Source organism: Tyto alba, unplaced genomic scaffold, assembly GCF_018691265.1.
Source record: "Tyto alba isolate M040663 unplaced genomic scaffold, T.alba_DEE_v4.0 Super-Scaffold_2, whole genome shotgun sequence".
In the NCBI taxonomy this organism is placed as follows: Eukaryota; Metazoa; Chordata; class Aves; order Strigiformes; family Tytonidae; genus Tyto; species Tyto alba.
In genome coordinates this window covers 46,897,996-46,916,321 of record NW_024881282.1, presented here as the reverse complement: position 1 = coordinate 46,916,321, position 18,326 = coordinate 46,897,996, and the positions used below count along the sequence as shown (strand labels likewise).

Genomic DNA, 18,326 nt, shown 5'->3' with positions numbered 1-18,326 from the left:
TATCTGTATGTTTTCTGCAATATTTGAAGAATGACACATTATATTTTCCCTTTTTGCCCTTACAGCACTTAGGTTAGTTTGTCAGTCCTTAACAGTCTAGTGCTAACTAGCATTCTATAGTAAGTTTGCAATTAAGTATCAGATGCTAAACTATCCTTAATGGTTTAATTATGATCCCTAAACAAGATGTATATGAAAGCACATCAGTGGCACTTGTCACCAATCACTTTGAAAGAACCATCTAGATGGCATCAGTCAAACTGAGTATAAAAATCTTATTTTTATTTCACTTTATGTCAAATTCAGTTGATGCACATGACAGAATATACAATTTAATTAACACTGCAATCATAGAGGGCAAAATCATTTTACGAGCAGTTACTCTTTTTGCTCATAAAGCTCCACTGTATTTTCCATCCTTTTTTCTAAATGGGCTTGAAATTGATGGCAGAGGATGAAGGTTTAATGAAATATTTGAAGCTCTACCTCTCACAACCCAGTCATTTGAATGGCGTCTCTCTGACACTGCCTTCTCTTCTGGGAAGGGTCTTATTAATATATTTATGTTGGTGAAGCACTTTGAAGGTACAAGCCTTTATGTAAGCATTTGTTATGCTTACATGTGAGAGGGCTTTGGGAATGTAGGAGTCTGTACAATGACTACTAAATATTGGGGAGGCCACTACTATTGAGCTGCATACCTTGAATCCTTTTTCTCTGGCTGTTTTTAGCTCTGCTGTCCTTGTGAATATATGGAGGTGATTTATCTAATAGTCCTTCAGTCTCATATGACTGAGAGCATGGGAGGGAAGAGTGGTAGATACTGAAAGATTATTCACTTTTACCAAGTCTGACATATAATGGTTTGGGCACAGAGTGTTAAAAAACAGAAGATAGGAGTTTGCTCCTCTGTGTCATCTACCAGATGTCACTGCCATTAACTTTATCGGAGTACACACTGCACCCAATATCTGTTATCACTCCAGTACAGAAGGCCAGACAGACCTCTTCGTTGCTCACAGCAGTGTGAATCATACTGAGAGTCATCTTCTGAATACTTCAACTGATTTCCCTCCAGACATTTTGTTATATTGGCACTTAAATTGAAAACCTGTTGTAGCAAACATTCCAAGAAATTTTAGGGAATATAGGGAAGAGCAGAAACAATTATTTCCCTTTAAAGCAGTGGAGAAGCAGAGCCTTATTCTATGAGGAGAATAATCTTTGACCTACCAGTGTCTAACACCAAGAGTTCTGTAGACCTCTTACAACTGCCATCACTCTGCATTATCTGATCAGGCATCCACCATGGATAGGTTGCATGATGGTTGGATGCATGCTTCTATCACAGTGGGTTGTGTATTTTGTACATGGCTTCTGAGTTAGAAGTCCGCTGGAAAACAGTAGCAAGATGCACAACAGCTTCTCTCCTACATGATGCACAATCCCAAGCAGGAGAGTTGCTACAGTACTGCCTTGCAGTGGGGTGAGATACATGCGGTCTGCAACTGGGGATTGGAAGACCAATTCTGTGAAGCTTGATGTGTGCTATTCTTGAGGATTGTTCTTTCCTTCCTCTTCAAAAAATAAAATTTGAAGGAAGGAGATGGAAAAGTGAGCCTGAGATGGGTATGTTTAATACCGTGGTATGCTTCATAGAAGTTGGAGACTGACAAAGTTAGTAAGCCATCTAGCTTATTGAATCCTCAGTGCTGAAACTTGCAGAGAGTTAAGAGAAAAGGACATTTTTACAAATGTCACTGTCAAATCACAGCAGCAAATCACTGTCATTTTCTGTTATATCAGAGATGGACAGATGATCTAATAGGCCTTTCCCATCTCTAATAATAACACTTAGTTCTTATACAGCCTTGCAGATAGCACAGTGTTTTGCAAAAGAAAGTATTGTTATCCCTATGGAGATGCTGTCAGAGTGTCAGACAAATTTTAAAATGTGAGATCTCCTTTATTGAGCTGCATATTATATTGGATCACTGTTTTCTGCATGGTGTTCAAGCTCTTTCAAGTTCACTTCTTCTTACACCCAATTAAAACTTTAAAATGTTAAATCCAAGGGAGTTTTAATTTTCATGTATTGTGACAGAGTTCAACATTTTAAGTGCAGCATTTGTTCTGTAAAGGAACAGAATTTGATAGTGAGATAGAGAACAAAACAGGTTCTTAAGTTTGAGAATAAGCAAGCCTGATTTAAAATTATTCAGCAGTTTAATTAGTTGTTTTTTATCTTGAAATTGAAGATGTTGAAATGTTGTGATTTTAAAGGTAAAACCATATGATTCAAGCAGAGCAGTTACGGTACTGTTCCAGGCTATTAGAATTATGCATTTCTTTTCTTACCTTTCATACTTAAACTGCTGACAATCCCACTATATACCTTTTTTGAATATTCTCTTTCTTAACTCCCTATCTGGAAGAGAGACCTACCTTAAGAGGTCAGAGGCATTCTTGTGTTATAACAAAAAGAATGTAATTGGCTTACTTGAAATCAAAAGGGAAGTTGTCTTGATTCATCTCAGACTGTCTGGATTTACAGGTATTAAATTCAAATAGAGGACAGTAGACAGAAGGAAAAGTTCAGTGATAGTGTTAAATTCAGGCTCTGCTGGGGCCATTCTGGACAGTAATCATTCTGAGATCAGAAGAATTTGCATTGCTTATTTGTTAAAAACATACTTATTACCATTTGACTTCCAATTGTGGAAGGGCACCTTGAGGTTAAACTGAGCTGACAAAGTAGATTCTACACTTGGGGCTAAGCATCTAATGATCCATACTCAAAATAATAATTATACTAATGTTGATTCTAGACAAGGCATATTCCTAAAGACTTTGTAGAAAGTTACAAGGCCAAAGGAAGGAATAGTGGACAACTCCCCACCTCCGCCTCTTAATGTCATTGTGTGGGTTTTATTGCTCAAATACAGGATATTTCAAAATGCTTAATAGAGGAGAGAGGCCAGACCAGCCAAGGAGTTCAAAAGCACTGTGCTTGGATGTTAAACATACAGTGGCATTTGGAAAGCAATGTTCTGAATGGTGTTTTTATAGGCTTTTGATAAAGATGCTGAGAGGGATCAAAATCATCTTAGAGTTCTTAAAAAGGCTTAAGCAGAATTTACACCACTTAGATGCTGGAAGTATTTTCCATGTACCTGCAAGTGATTCATTCAGATAGCTGATGTATCAGTCATGTGCATTAGTTGAAGTATATTCCAAGTGGAAGGTGCTAAAGCTACAGTACAGAGATTTGTTTTGGATGGAAGCTGCAGACAGCATTCCAGGGAATTCAGCCATGATTGTGGAGTACTCCCAGTTAAAAAACTCTGTAATCTGGGAGGGATTGCAAATGCATCTGCAGAATCAGCTGATTGGTGTGAAAGAGCCACAGAACATGCTATAAATGAAATTTTCCTGCATTGTTCTCCACCTAGACTTTTAAGTACTAGTTTTTTTTACTACTGTCATCAGTGAATTCATTATCCAGAGGCAGAAATTGCATTTCTCACTGGGATTTTAGGCAGAAGCTTTGCAGTAGTCCAGGGTAATACCTTATTTCCCTTTCTCCCCTCCCTTTGCAAACCACCAGTGACAGAAATCATTATCTGATTGCTATTACAAACCAGGATTGGGAGCTAAGGGAAGCTGTAAGATGGCTGTATCAAAATACTCCATCATAAGTGTCATTAGAAGGACCTTCAGAACAGAGACCAGCATTTTAACAGTCACAAGGAAAGAGCGGCTCTCACAGAGAAGACAACAGATTTTTCACTAAAAGATTGAGGCATAGTACGCCACTCTAATCTCCTCACTTTGTGTTGCCCACTCCATGTAGAACTAAAAGATCCTGATTTCCAGAAGCATTGGAGAAAGATGTATTTTTGAAAAGATTAAAGACGAAGATTTAGGAATAGTGATCCGAGAAAGAAAGGGATTTTCCATTTTCTTATTTTTTTTCCTCAGCTCTTAAACACAAATCTAGACCATGTCAGGAATTACCATAGTAACCATTTAACCTCTTTTCAGAGCCTGTTGTGTTTCAGTTTAGTTCAACAATGAGCTTAACTGGCATTTGAAGCACTTTGCATTGTACCTGTGACAGGAGTTGGCACCAAATACCCTTATTTTAGAGAAATCACAGAATCTAGACCACAATACCGTATTTTCAGTTCAATGGTATTAGGCTTTTATTGTTTTTATGGTAATATTTTAAGAGGTAGAGGACACGAATTTAGGATGTATTACCAGGTCTTATTTCTATGCTAAACAGATGACAGACAGCAGTAATTCATTCCTACATTTACCTGTTCAATTGTATTATGAAACTCAGCCTTACACCAAAGGCTAAAGAAATTCCTCACTTTGGCTGGTGTGTTGCTGGTGTGTTACAGGTGATACAGCTGGGTGGTTTTAGCGCAGTCAACCCTGTGCTTCTTTCCTCTTTCTTTTCTGTGGCCTTCTGCAGCTTACTCTGTGATTGTTATCATCATAACTAGAGAAACACTCAGGACATGATGATTTAAATTAGATTCTAAAAACCTTTGGAATAGCATAGCCCTTTTCTCTTGTTCATGTCTAATTCAGTCTGGACAGGATGCTGTTGTACAAAATAATAACTTGCAGAAAAAAGCCTTTACATAGAAAATGTACGTTTCTGCATTTTATGAGAATTTCCCCTGTAGGTTAATGGAGAACTGACATTTCCAGTTTTTAAGATCTTGCAGTCTACGACATACACACAGTTCTTTTCGAAGGGCTGATAATGGCTAGTCTTTCACTTTCAATCACACAGATCAAAGCAAATATTATTCTTGGATGTTCATAGGTAACTACGTCATACATAAGATTTAGAGAGATTAACAAGATAGATGTAAATGCTTTTCTGTAGCTTATCTGAGCATGAACATTTATAATGCTGGTGCTATACAATTCAAATTTTTTTAACCTCTCAGTCATCTACAATTCCAGTAGTGAGGTATTTTACCCCAAGAACGAAGTCACTGGATAAAGATTGAACCACTTGTCCTCCCTCCCTCTCTCTGTCTCACCAGACTTTCATAGCACTGGCCACACAAAACGAGACAATCATAGAATGCTGACTGATTCCCCAGTTTCTTATTATTTTAGGTTTTTTCTTTTTTTTTTTTTTTTAACTTCTATCATCATTCTATACACCTGAGTGCGTCAGTTAATTATTAAGTTGCACTTTTTAGCCTCCAGTATAAAGCTGCTGTTGCTTTTTAGTATCTGCGTTGACCAGGAATCAAAACTTCTGTGAATTACTCCACCTCCTCACTTCTCAGCATATTCCCACTCTGTGTATGCGTGCGTATGAGATGTAGACCTGAGTATGGAGCAGAAATACATCTTTCTTTTATGAGGCATCTTCAGTAATGGAAGCTTTTGTGCAGACTTCAGTAGTTTTGTGAGCGGCCTTTAATTGCATTAACTGGGACTTTTTGCTTCAAATGGCTGCCTGGCTGGCTTGATTGCAAAATGGATGGAGTGGTACGTTAGTTGTTTTGTCCCTTCCACTGTCGGAGTTTCCAAAGTATGATTTTTTTCTCTGGAGGGCTTGAGTATGGTCACTGCCACAGAATTACTACTCCTGCTGTGTCCTTAGAGCGGAACACAATTCACTTTGAGCTACAATCATCAGTGTGCAGATTAAATTCATTTCTGATTTCCTTTTGGACCGAAATATTGTCTGAATGTGCTTCTTGCTCGCCAAACAGTAGATTAACAGAAATAACTGAAACTGAATCCAGTGACATGGGGGCCAAGACATTTTCCTTGAGCATTGTGTCTGCAATTACAATTATAAAAATAGTGCTAAAGGTAGGAATTTCCAAACTAGCAGTTGGAAAGAGAGTTCATAGTGGTATGTTATTGCTGCTTGATCAGCTGGATGCATTCACCTATAACAGAATAGAATTAGGAATTATTGCTACTTCCACTGTCACTGATAATGGCATCTAAATTTGGGAACTCTTTTCTAGTCCATTTTTCCACTTGTGGCTGACCTTGAGTTCAAATCTCTTTTTAGATAGAGACCTTGCCATAAAATTGTAACCTAAGTCATTCCCTAGACTATTTACCACTGTGTGGGGTAAAACTTGCTTTTGATGCCACCAGCATAGCACATGACACTGCAGCTTCTCAGTGGTATGGATGGCAGTTGGCAGACAGTGCCTGAGCTTCCCATTGGACCCTTAAGCAAATTTAAATGCTACTTAAATTACTTCTCGCAATCTTCAGAGCTACTGGGTTGTCTGGAATCCAGTTATTTTACCTTTGCTTTCCATATCTTCTTCAGTAACTGTGAAAATTAACAGAAGGATCTCTGCTGATGAGTGGAGCTCAGGCTTCAAAACTGGCAGCAGCTTGTTTGCATGTCAGTGCTCTGAGGTCTGCAGCTGGCAGCCCCTGACTGTTAATGCCCAGCCCAAAATAAGGTAGCAGTGGATTATGCTGAAAGTGTTTTTACTCCTTCAGACTTCCACATTAATCAGTCAGGCCGAACATTCATTTTCTGTGATGTTTTAGAGCAAGCAAGTTTTCCAGGAGATGTGGGTCATTTGAATTAATTTTGATTACTCTGATTATTTGCTTGTACTTATTGTGCAGAAAATAGGTACAACTAATAAAAGTTTGTGACACAAACTAAGAGCTGCAGTTCTTTCACGACTCATCTCTATAACCCATGATTTCTTCCTTGTCATAGTAGAATTTCATCCCTGCATTTTCTTTTTCTATTACTCTCAAACATTAGCTTCTAAATGACAATATATCACAGCCCTTCAAAAAACCCACCTGTAACTTCATGTGCCATCCAAATATGCATGTGCTTCCCCATCCTCTTTTATTTACAGTAGGGACCAACTTGTCTCATGGCAATTTGATATAGAAAACTATGAAGTTTCTCTAGATATAGAATCATACTTTTCTACATACCCTTTAAATAGTTAAATCATTTAAAATCTCTTAAAAGACATGATTATTTCTTCAGAATGTCTGTCTGTGATACCAAACTATTAGTTGATTTCTTAATGAGGAACTGTAATGCTTTTAGTTTTATCCATCAGCTGAAAGGAAAAATATGCACATTTAGTGTATTGAAAGTTAAATTTTTTATGATTAAAAACCTAAAATCCAAAAATTAGTGTTTTCTGATATATGAAAATTGTAAATGAGAACATATTTCAATTAAGCTCTACTAGATTTGCTGCAGCAATCATATGTTCCAGAATGACTTCAGAATACTGGCTTCCTGCTTGGATTTCAGCTGTAGAATTCTGCAAGTGGAATAAGTTCCTGTGAGCACAAACACTGGTCACATTATGTAAGAATTTAAGCCTCTGACACTTCTGTGTTATATCTTCCCTATCATGAAAACTAGCTGTTTATCAGCCCTCAAGCACAATCACTACCAAAAAAGCTGTGACTGACTAGTAAATGGACACGAGGACATGCTTCTCAGACTTTTTAGCCCACCTGTTCATTGATTCCTTGGGTTTGTTGCCAGAAAGCATCACTAGATTAGCTCTTACAACTCACCGATGATGACAGGTCTTTAAATCTGATCTATTTTATTTGATTGAGGCTGGGTTGGCTAAAATTAACATTTTCTTTCTGCAAAAAAAAATCTCCCATTTCAAAAATCTTTGTTTTGTTTAGGAATACTACTATTTCCTATCAAATTGATTACTTTTCTAAATTACATGAGATTGTCTGCCCTACATCTGGAGGACTCCTAGATCTTCAAGGAACATTTTAAAGAACCTCCTATAATCAAACTCAATCTAGGAAACAGGCAGCATCCAGGATACAGTCGTGTTTGCCTTGTGCCCGGTTGGGAGGAAGGGGGCACAAGGAAGGCTCCTTACAAGCTTGAAAGTTAGACCTTGCTTGGTTTGGGAGCAAGGACCTAGAAACGCTCTGATTCTCAGCCCATGGCATTTTGTCCTGGCTGCATGGCCATAGGCCGCAAACTCCAAAAGCTCAGATTTCCTCAGGGGACCCTGATTTTCAGCATGATCCTGCATGCTTTTAGTGGAAGTTCACCAAAACCAAGCCTCCCATGACATATTTTCATATCATCTAATCAGAATTTTGTGGAAATTCCACTGGAAAATTCTGCATGACACCTTATTGACATAGGATACAAAGAGAAGGCTGCTGACAGTAGACCAGTGTTCATTACAGGCAGCTTTGCACCTCCACTGGAAAACTCAGAGGATCTTCAAATGCAGAGAATTTGCAAGTTAATGATTTTAAGACATCACTAGATGGAGAAAATAACACATCCCTTATAGATTCTGCAGCTACTCCATCTCTCTGTTAAAAATGTGTACTTTATTTGTTATTTGGATGTTACTGGATTCTACTCCAAATCATTGATTCTTTTTATGCCCTTCTTCAGTAGATTCAAGCCATTTAATACATGATGCTTCCTCTTCTCTACAGTACTTATGCACTGTAATCAAGTCACTTCCTATCCTCTTTTCAGAAAGCTGCAGAAATCAATCTTTTATGTTTTTCACAATTGGGCTTTTTCTCCATTTTTCCAATAAGAGTTGTGACTTTTTACCTTCTTTGTAGTTTTAAGCATCTTAAAAATTATATATATATGTACACAAGAACTGTGTGCAGTATGCTTTATATCTTTGCCAGACAGTCACTTCTACTGTTGAATGTCTTGCACAGTATTACGCTATTGGTTCATGGTCTGTAGTTTACGACCATAAATCCTCATCAGGAGGCACTTACTTGTAAGATATATTTCCTGATTCACTAGATCCTTAGAAATAGTCTTGAGTTCTTTGTCTTGGGATGTGGAATTTTTGCTTTTGGGTGTATGAAAATGCACCCTGTGTCACTGGTTACAGCTAAGTGATTTAGCACTTTCTGACCAACCTGTTGCATTATTACTTACCATTATGATCATTTTTGGATCTCCTTCCTTCTTTTGCAGCAGAAATGTCTTCCACATCTATAAAAACAGCAGTAGACCTTGAGCAGAACAAAAAAAATATTTTGCATGTTTCCTTCATCAGCCAAATTTACAATTTCATCAGAAGATGAAACTGGTTTTAGCTGAAAAGACCTATTTTCCATAAAACCATATGACTTCACTTTCATTATCTTTTATATACTTTAAATCAACATAAATACAAACTTTTATGAGTTCTTTGTTTCATCTGGGTTTGATAAAAGGCAAAGGGCTGATAGATACCACCTTCATCCCATCTGGCCTTTTTTTGAATAAGATGGGCATAACATTAGCACTCTTCCAGTCTTCTGAATTTCCCTTGTGATCTAAGATTTATTAAAAATGAACATCATTGAGCCAGAGATCTCATGAAAAGTGCAGTCTTCTTTCCTAGATTTTTATAGATGACTGCAGTGACCTCTTTCTTTTTGCTGAAGAGATTAATGAAATTCATTGTGTGGTACTGATTGCTATGATGACCTTTGAGTTGTCTTGTGTTCCTAAAGAATGTGTTAAGAGATTTTTTCAAAGTGAAATAGCCAGGGGAAGTAGAGTAATAAAAGAGGGTTTCACCAGTATGTATTTATCAAAAAAACTTTAATATCTTTCAGTAGTTTCATAAAAATATATTTTTGAATGCTTAGTTTAAGAAGTAGATATGAGCCTGGTAATGGTTAATAGATTTGAATACATAGCACTAGTTAGAAGGAACTCGTTCTTGAACTGAACACAAATGCATAACGAGCTGAACTTAAAACTTATAGTGCAAGGCGCTGCAGAAAGAGGCATATAGTAGTTTATTCATTTCAATTAGAATCAAAGACAAAAATATTGAAATTATCTGAGAAAATATTTTATGTATTTCTGACTTCCCTGAAACAAGAAAACACTCAAACAAGAGTGGCTTTGAGCTTTTCTGAGGATTTTTCAGCTTGCCTCTTTTCCAGCTGCATATCCTTTACCCCCATCTCATATTTTTAGGCAGTTTTGATGCTCTGGAAAAATCGCCAGTACAAAAATTAGTAAAAGAGGACAATGGAAGAAAACTTTCCAAATGAAGAACAATGATACAGAAAGAGATTTGAAATCCTGCCTGTAGCACAGAGGCAGTGGATGGACATGAAAGATGACATTGACTTGGGTGAAATTATACATGAAGGAAAGTCTTCTTCGTCTTGGTAAATTACAGGTGGAGAACTGGCTTGTTATAAGGCTTCATCTATCAGCTGTTAATTTACATCAGCTGTCTGTAATTTTTCCGTTAGCCAATCCAGTTCCTTTTCGGCTTGCTGTGCAGTCCCCTGGTCTACAGCCCTTTCCAGGTCACAGCTGTGGCTGCAGTGCAGCGAGGACCTTGACCTGCCTGTCTGGCTGAGTTGTCTTGTGAAAATAAAGGCACAAGCTGTCCTGGAAGCTGGGGAGCATGGTAAGAAGGTTCCTGTAAATGTAATGGCAAGCATTACCTTAAAAAGGATAGATACTCAGATTCTTGCCCTGTTCAGGGAAACCCTTGAGCACGTGCCACGTCTTCACATGTTCTGTTTGGCCTGCCTCTGGCTAACCAGCAAGTTTCTAGTTTTAAAATAGCAGTATCGTGTACTGCCTCTTGCCTCATTGCCAATTCAGGAGATTTTGGAGGAGGCTGCTGTATTGTGTGGGGTTTGTGATTGGGGTCATGGAAGGGAGCTGGAGGAGGTGCTGGGGGATATTATGGAGGAACATAAAAGCTGAACTGGTGTTACAGCAAGCAAGAGATGAGAGAAAGGAGGCCATCTATCCGCAGGAGTTGAGTGAAACAGTCTGTGCTAGTGTCACTGCAAAAGGAACCATTTATTTATAATGTAACCAGAACTGGTATGAAGTGCAAGGTCTTTTTGTCTTGGTAGTTTGTTACAGAAGGGGAAAAAGATAGCTGGATATGAAAGTAATCTGCAAATTCCACTGAATTTCTCTTTGTGGTTCTTGCAGAACTAATGGAAATATACTGTATGGCTTCAGTAATGGAGGCACTGAATTCACCTGATAATCTTTTCCTGGGCCGTTTAATTTCAGGAGAATTTACCAGCAGCCATAGATGATTACTCATTCCATCTTGCTAATCATTCCCACCTGCTGGTTTAACCTGTTCTGTCTTTCATTAATCGGTAATGTATGGTCATCATAGCAAGGGCTTTGTTCATGCCAGGTTTTAAATACAGTACCACATCCAGTGGTACATCTTACAAGTAAGAAATCCATGATTGATTTGATTCTCAATTACAGTTCTCTGCTGTCTAATAATCCTGTATATTTTCATATGTATGCTGTAATTCCAACCCATTATCTAAATCTTTAGAGTCAGTTGCTTTTGGGAACTAAGACGTCTTGACAGTACAAACTACGTTAACTAAACATTAAGGTGCCCATACTAAAAGAGGTGTTTTCACATCAAGCCAGGGTACTGTACTCTGGCTTCCTGTACCCTATCGCAGGAGGACAAGAACTCTCTGTAGAATGACTGCAAGGCACATATAATGTTCTAATAATTATGGAAAAGCTTTGTGATTTGGCTTCTCACAGTGTTTGATAAGCCAAAAAAAAAAAAAAAAATCTTTCAAATGTATTACATTTCCTTTCAATGTTGTACTTAGACTACTCACTAGAAGACTAGCCTTGTGACATGCTGTAGTTAATAAGTTTTCCATGCTGTCAAAAGTAATAATATTAATGTGCCATTCAGTTAAATTAATTTTGTTTTGTGCACTGGCCTGCATAAATGTGAGTGACATTTAGAAATATGATCAGGCAGGAGCTGAGGACAAGCCAAGTGGCAAAATAGAGCGAGATGCAATCATTAAAGCAGAGCAGCCAGCTGCAAGCATTTGCAGGTAGGTAAAGAGTTACAGAAAAACAGTCTATGATATTTGGACATATATGTTTCTTTTAATTCATTCCTCTGTTTCTCATTTCTTTAAGAAATTCATTTTCTTGTTTAATTAGGAACTCAGTATGTTTGGTAGCGTGGTCTCTTGTCTGGAAATCAAAGAGTGCGTTTCTGCTAATCTGTGATTTCAAGTGCCTTCAGCCACAGTGTTTCTCATTTTGCAAGAGGCAGCTGATTGTAATGCTTTTAAACTGATGACCGTGAAGTGTCATTTTCTACTAATAATAACAGTATTTTCTCTTTCCATTTCCTCTGCTTTTTAGAAGGCAGTAATAGAAGTGCTTTCTCTAAACAGTTAAAAATGTAATGAAGGGGAATAAATGGAGGAAGCTGACAAAACCTGACTTGTCAATTTTTTGATAACATTGGCTGCTTCAAATTATTGCCCAACTTCCTTTCAAGTCTGATTTAGCAGTGTGTTGGAGAATATTACATAATTAGGGCAGTTAAAAGAAACGCAGTTTACTAACTTCCTATATATATTGCAATAAGAAGACAGGGAGTTGTGAAGAGATTCTATGTCAAGTAGTGCTGTTTGGGGAGGGGACGGGGACAGGGGGGAAAGTAGATTTTTATTTCCACAGAAGGATCCTGCTAGATCTGTTCCCTTTAAGCGAAGGTTAAAAGTAGTGCTGACATACAGAATTTGTATCACAAAGAGTCAGAGAGTAGGACTGTAGTAGGGAAATCAGTCAAAAGGAATATGCAATTAAATCGTCTCTTTTGGCTCTGCCTCACTCCTACTTTATACCATGACTGTATCCCTACAGATACCACCTCCTGATACCTTTAATAAATTTACTTCATTTGAAAGATTGTTCCCTGTCTGCCCTAAAACTTCTGCCTTTTAAAACTTACCTCATGGATCTTTGCTTCTATTTCTGTTCTCTGTTCACCTAGCATCAGTCTCCTTTCCATCTCTTCTTTATCCTGTTATCACTGCTAGTCCCTTTTTTACAGCATCCAAAACCAACCCTCTGGATCTTTGCCTCAAGAACCCTCTATTTCTTCCGAGATCTCCTGCTCTAACCTATTTCACTTTGGTTTGCCTCTTCATTTACTTTTTATGTGGCTTGTAACTGAGCACTTCATTTTAATAGGAGGTTCCTTTTATGGCCAAGTTTGAACATTTGAAGAGAGTATAAGCTGTGAAGACGCTTCTGAAATAACGTTAGTAAAAGCAAACAGAAGAGACTTTTGATAAAAGACACTGTACTTCCATCTTGTAAGACAAGTGGTTTATCCCTGCAAATAAAGTCTGATCCTTAAATAAGGAAACACTCAGTGGGGCATTTGTCTGTTCATATTTTATTGTTTTAAAATATTTTCTTCAAAAGTGCAGTAGGTACGGTCACAAAGGAGGTCCTTCCCTCTCTCCGTAGGTATTTAGCACCTATTTACTGCTAGCTGTAGAACAGCATGACTGCTTCGTTCATGGGCATGAAATTCTTTTAGACAGCAAAGGAATTACTCTGCCTGTCAGACTAATGGCTTAGTTGTTAAAGTCCTTAAGTTTATGTTGACTGGGTTTATAGTTAACATTTTGCAAGTCTGAAATAGCTACTTCTGTAATCAACCTTTTGATTGAAAAGGCTGGGGAGAGCTCTGCTTCTCCTATTTGTTCTCAGTACTTTTATCACAAAAGTAGTTCATAGATTTTGGGGTACAGTGGTACTTGGTGTGCATACATATTCATGTGATACTCTTCAAAATTGCTATAATAATGGGCTGGCACATCAGCTCCAGCTTTTCTTTCTCTTTCCAGTTCTTCTTTATCTTTCCCTGCTGCACCATCTATTTCTAGCCTATTTATGCAAACTGAGTTTTAAGAGCTTCTTGCTCACTTCCCGTTCCTTTGTCTAATTGTGGCAGAATTGTCTTCATATTGTGGGGTCATCTGGTCCCCAATTTGCAAGCATAAAAGATTTTCTTTCTTTCCTGATTATACTTATTGCAGGTTTTAAATTTTCTGCTTTGCTCTTTAACCATGTATTTATCAAAAATGCAATGCCTTTGAAGCTGATAATGTTAAAGACAGCTGTTGTGGCAATAAAATGTCAGGTTTAAAGAAAAAAAAGACCAACAAACCAGTATTTCCTTTTCCTAGTATGATCCCTATTTGTCCTTGGAGGGGTGGAGGAATAATGCTTTCCCAACTGTAGATCTCAACTATGTGTAGGGGTTGCTCATTCTGCCCACTTGCTATGGTGGCTTAATTGAAGTTGTGGCTAGTCCATGTCATCCATTTCTGCATCCATGTGGTTCTGTTATTAGTATTATTTTGACACCACTGTGGCTTAATGTATTTATGGTTTACATGCCAAGAAAATTAATTTGTTGGATTTGAGATCTCCATGTATAGACAGAATACAATGGCCTCAAAACTGTCTGAAGTCCATGGATGTGGAAATTAGGATTAAAGATTGTCATTACAGTTTACCTGGCTTTTCTGAATTTCAAAGACTCTAATTTAGCTTATAACCCACCTTTATGCTGTTCCGTTTTCTCTGCAGAGTTTAAAACGTTTTGGTGTGTGCAAAAACTATACAGTGAAGATTATGAAATTCTACTGTAAATATTGTTTGGTGGAAGATTGTATTTTGGGTCTTTGCCCATAATTGTGTTTCTATCAGGCTTATGCAAATACCCACAATCTAAAACAGGTATCGAAGCTGGAAACCAACCTCACCCTGTTTATATCCTTCCTCTGCTGACTACTGTGGAGTCTTAGATCCAATTAGGAAAAAACATATGGTGCTGTGGCTCATTATTTTGGTATTGTTTTACCAAGAGAGCTACAAGCATCAACTTTCTTGTAATATCTTCCACAAAGATGTGGAGAATGTTTATATTAAGAAGATAGATATCTCTGTTAGAGATTCTGCAGTGCGAATGAGACTAATCTGCATAAATAGCGTTTTTCTCTGTAGCTCATTAGGAGAGTGTACTGTCAAGACAAAAATGACTACTGACAAATACAAGAAGAAACATGAGACGGGCAGGAGCTGCTTAAAGTCATCTCTAAAGTCGAGGTTCTCAACAGGACTTCAAATAGCCTTTTCTAAGCTGATGAAGTGTTAGCAACACTATGTCATTTATGTTCTGCTCCATTGCATCCTCTTTAAATGTAATGAAGTTATGAAGTTGCTTAGATGGGGAGAGTCTTTTGATTGGTGTTTAGGCATTATACATGAATAGGTTAATGTCTATGAACCTCCCAGTTGGAAGTTTCTAACACTAACTTACAGTTTCCATCAGAGATCAAAGTAATTTACTAACATAAATTATTTATACATAAGGCTGAAAGTAATTCATAACAATAAGGCACCTCCATGAGATAATCACCATACCAGAAGCACTCATCTGTACCTCGTAGCCCTGCAGGGGTTTGTAATTATCTCCTGCAAACCACACCTCTAGTGATTGCTTTTTTGTTGCTTCATTACAGTGCTGCCGCTTGCAGTATTTTGCCTGACAAATATTTTTTTAAATTAGAACAAAAACTCAAAAAAACCCAAAACAGCTCGGTCATAGAAAACTTGTGGCAGTCATGCAAAGAGAAAATGTTAAAAGTACCAGAAATATTGAAGAAATGCTGTTAATACAGATTTTAATAACAACAAAAAAGTACTAAAAGTGATTGTGTAGGCATTTAAAGAGGTATCTCTGCTTTTTCTTCAAGTTATTCACTGGAATGAGCCCATCATCTGCTGCCATTTCCCATGGCTTGCTACTGATCTATGGAAAACTGGCTGTTTACATGATGCTGGCTTCTTTTCTGTGCTTCCTGCAGCTAAAATTACATTAAAAGAGGCTAAAAATGCATTAAATGCTCTCATAAAATTACTCTTCTGTGTAGACAATTGCGGTATTTGCACAGAAGCATAACATGATTACAGATGGAGAAAGGCTGGTGAGAGGTGATGGTCTCCGTGGCAATAACTGTGTTTGTAAAGTACCTCCTCCAGCCTCTGCTGAAGCAGTCAGATCAGAAACAACAATCCTAAAAACATTTTATGCTTACTAAACACACTCTGCTCTCAAAACAAGTACAAAGCAACAAAAAAAACAAAAAACAAAACAAAAAAAAACCCACAAAATACCAAACAACAAAAATAATTAAAAAAAAACACAAACAAAAACTAAAAAAAAAAATCCCCTCAAAGGAAGAATTAGAAGCATGGTATTGATTTGAAAGTACCTTCTAAAATAAATGTTTAGATATTCTGTCAATAAGGTACATTTTTGAGGAATACAAGTTCCTGTGCTGCTACAATTAAACCTCTGCCTAGTGTATCTAAAGGTGAGGGCAGTGCCCTTGAATATTGAGTGATACATTAGTACAAAGGCCTGTAAGATGGGGGACTAAAATGAGCTTTCAAATATACCCTGATCCAGCCTTATTCAGAGCCCCATGAATCAACCAGGCTAATTTAAACCAAGTCTACCATGTAATAGAACAGTGACCACAGAGAACACCGGGTGGCTGGGTGGGCTGTGATCGTGATAACACAAATCAATAAGCAATTGATTTCTTCCATTCTGAACAAGCTGTAAGTGATAGATCAACTTCACTGTTAGCCTAGCTAATATGGACTCCCAAAACCGAATGTTAGGGCAACAGGAGTGTGTTTTGCTGTCACCTTGCCATTACAGGCTCAGTTAGAGCCCATCATGAGCTATGCAGATTCAACAGCTGAAATCTGTATTTTCATGTTCTGAATCTATGCTGGGATTTATAACAGTATATGCAGACAGGAAGAAATAGTAAGTCCTTCCACAGCACTGCAGTCCATGCTGTGAAAGACATGTTAGGTTATTTGAGGTGTGAGTTAAAAATGTAAATTTTCCCATATTAGATCTGTTCTTTTGAGCAAAGTTTTAACATCATTATAGCCCCCCTGGGTCTGACAGAGGTCTCTAAGATACTGCTCCCCAGCTACCTGCTCTGCAGCCTGAAGAGTCCTAATCTACTTAGCTGTTCCTCTGAAGAAGCTGTGTCGTATCTTTTATTGGAATCTTTCCCAATTCTACTATATCGTTATTGAGGTGGGGAGGACACTATAAGTTTTCAAGAATGCTTATGTGCATTCTGACAGTGGTTTTATCTGTGGTACACACACTTAACATCACGAGCTATTTTGTTGTGTTCTCTCTGAGCATTTCCTAACTATACATAACTGTGTTCTGTATGTTTCCTGACCACTAGTGATCACTGAACTGATGTTTTGCAGGGAACTATCTATTACAATCCCTGGGCCTCATTCCCACCTTGTAATAACTGATTCAGAGTCTGTCACTTTATAGTTATTGCATTATTGTTGCAGTTTCTAAGTTTTTTAAAATTAAAAGGAACAATAACTACATGATGCCATTCTTAATATATGCCACTCCAGTCCATTGTTGGGAACAACAAAGAATCCCGCATCCCCAAGAAAGTTTTCTGAGACAAACCCATGCACCTTTTGATAAGGGAGGAACTCTGAAGTATAGCTGAGTATCTGGCGTGCATCCTTCAGACGGATATACTGCAGGTGCTTATCCAAACCTGGATAAAAGGTGATTGTGTGTAAGAGCTATTGAGAGAAGAACTGCCACTGATGCTGAAAATTTGGCTTGGTGGATGAAGTTCAATTTCTCTTAAATGGCTTGAGCCCCCAGTTGGAAAGGAACATTTTGTTTCCTTTTACATAGATGGTAAAGTTCTTAGAACATGGGCTGTCTTTTCTCTAGGAAATACCCACTACATCCACGAGTATGTGAGCCAGCTGCTCTCAAGTAGTGTTCCCCCGGCTTTTTAGGTAAGATTCTGATTTTGCCTCTTTCTCTTTGGCTCTTTGAACCTGGCAAATTGCCATGTTCTTCTTACATTTGTGGTACAGGGAAAAGGTGCATAATTCTTGCAAAAAATTACCTAAAGTCTTAAAAAAAAACTTGGATACACCCCCAAAACTTTTCAACAACCAACCTTCCAATTTATTCTAACAAAACACTGGAACCAAGGAGATATATCTTCATAGAGATGTACTTTATACTCTACTGCCAAAATAAATTGTGGAAACAGACATATGCCATAAGAACTACTGTCTTTGAAAGAGAAACACTGCTGTCTGAAATGCTTTATTGGACTGTTCAGTGCAACCTGATTATTCTTGTCTCAAAAGCAACCTTGTTACTCCCCCAGAGATACTGTTGTGCCTTAAAGGAAGGAGGAAAGCAGCTTGGATCATCCTAGTGATCACTTCTAAGCAGTATTCTCTTTTTCGCACTCCTATCTGAAAGTTCAAACCTACTTTTCCTCTTTTTAAAACAAAGTTCCTGTAATCCTGAATGTCATTCAGCCTTTTTCTCTTTGCCAGGACTGTTAGGAAGGTACTAAGCAATGAATAGGAA

The 18,326-nt window shown here is 37.8% G+C and overlaps 1 protein-coding gene across 4 annotated transcripts in view; it reads left to right on the top strand.

Moving 5' to 3' along the window:
- The window catches only part of SYT1 (synaptotagmin 1), a 360,537-nt gene that overhangs the window by 286,625 nt on the left and 55,586 nt on the right, over positions 1-18,326 (top strand). The gene's annotated exons all lie outside the window — the stretch shown is intronic.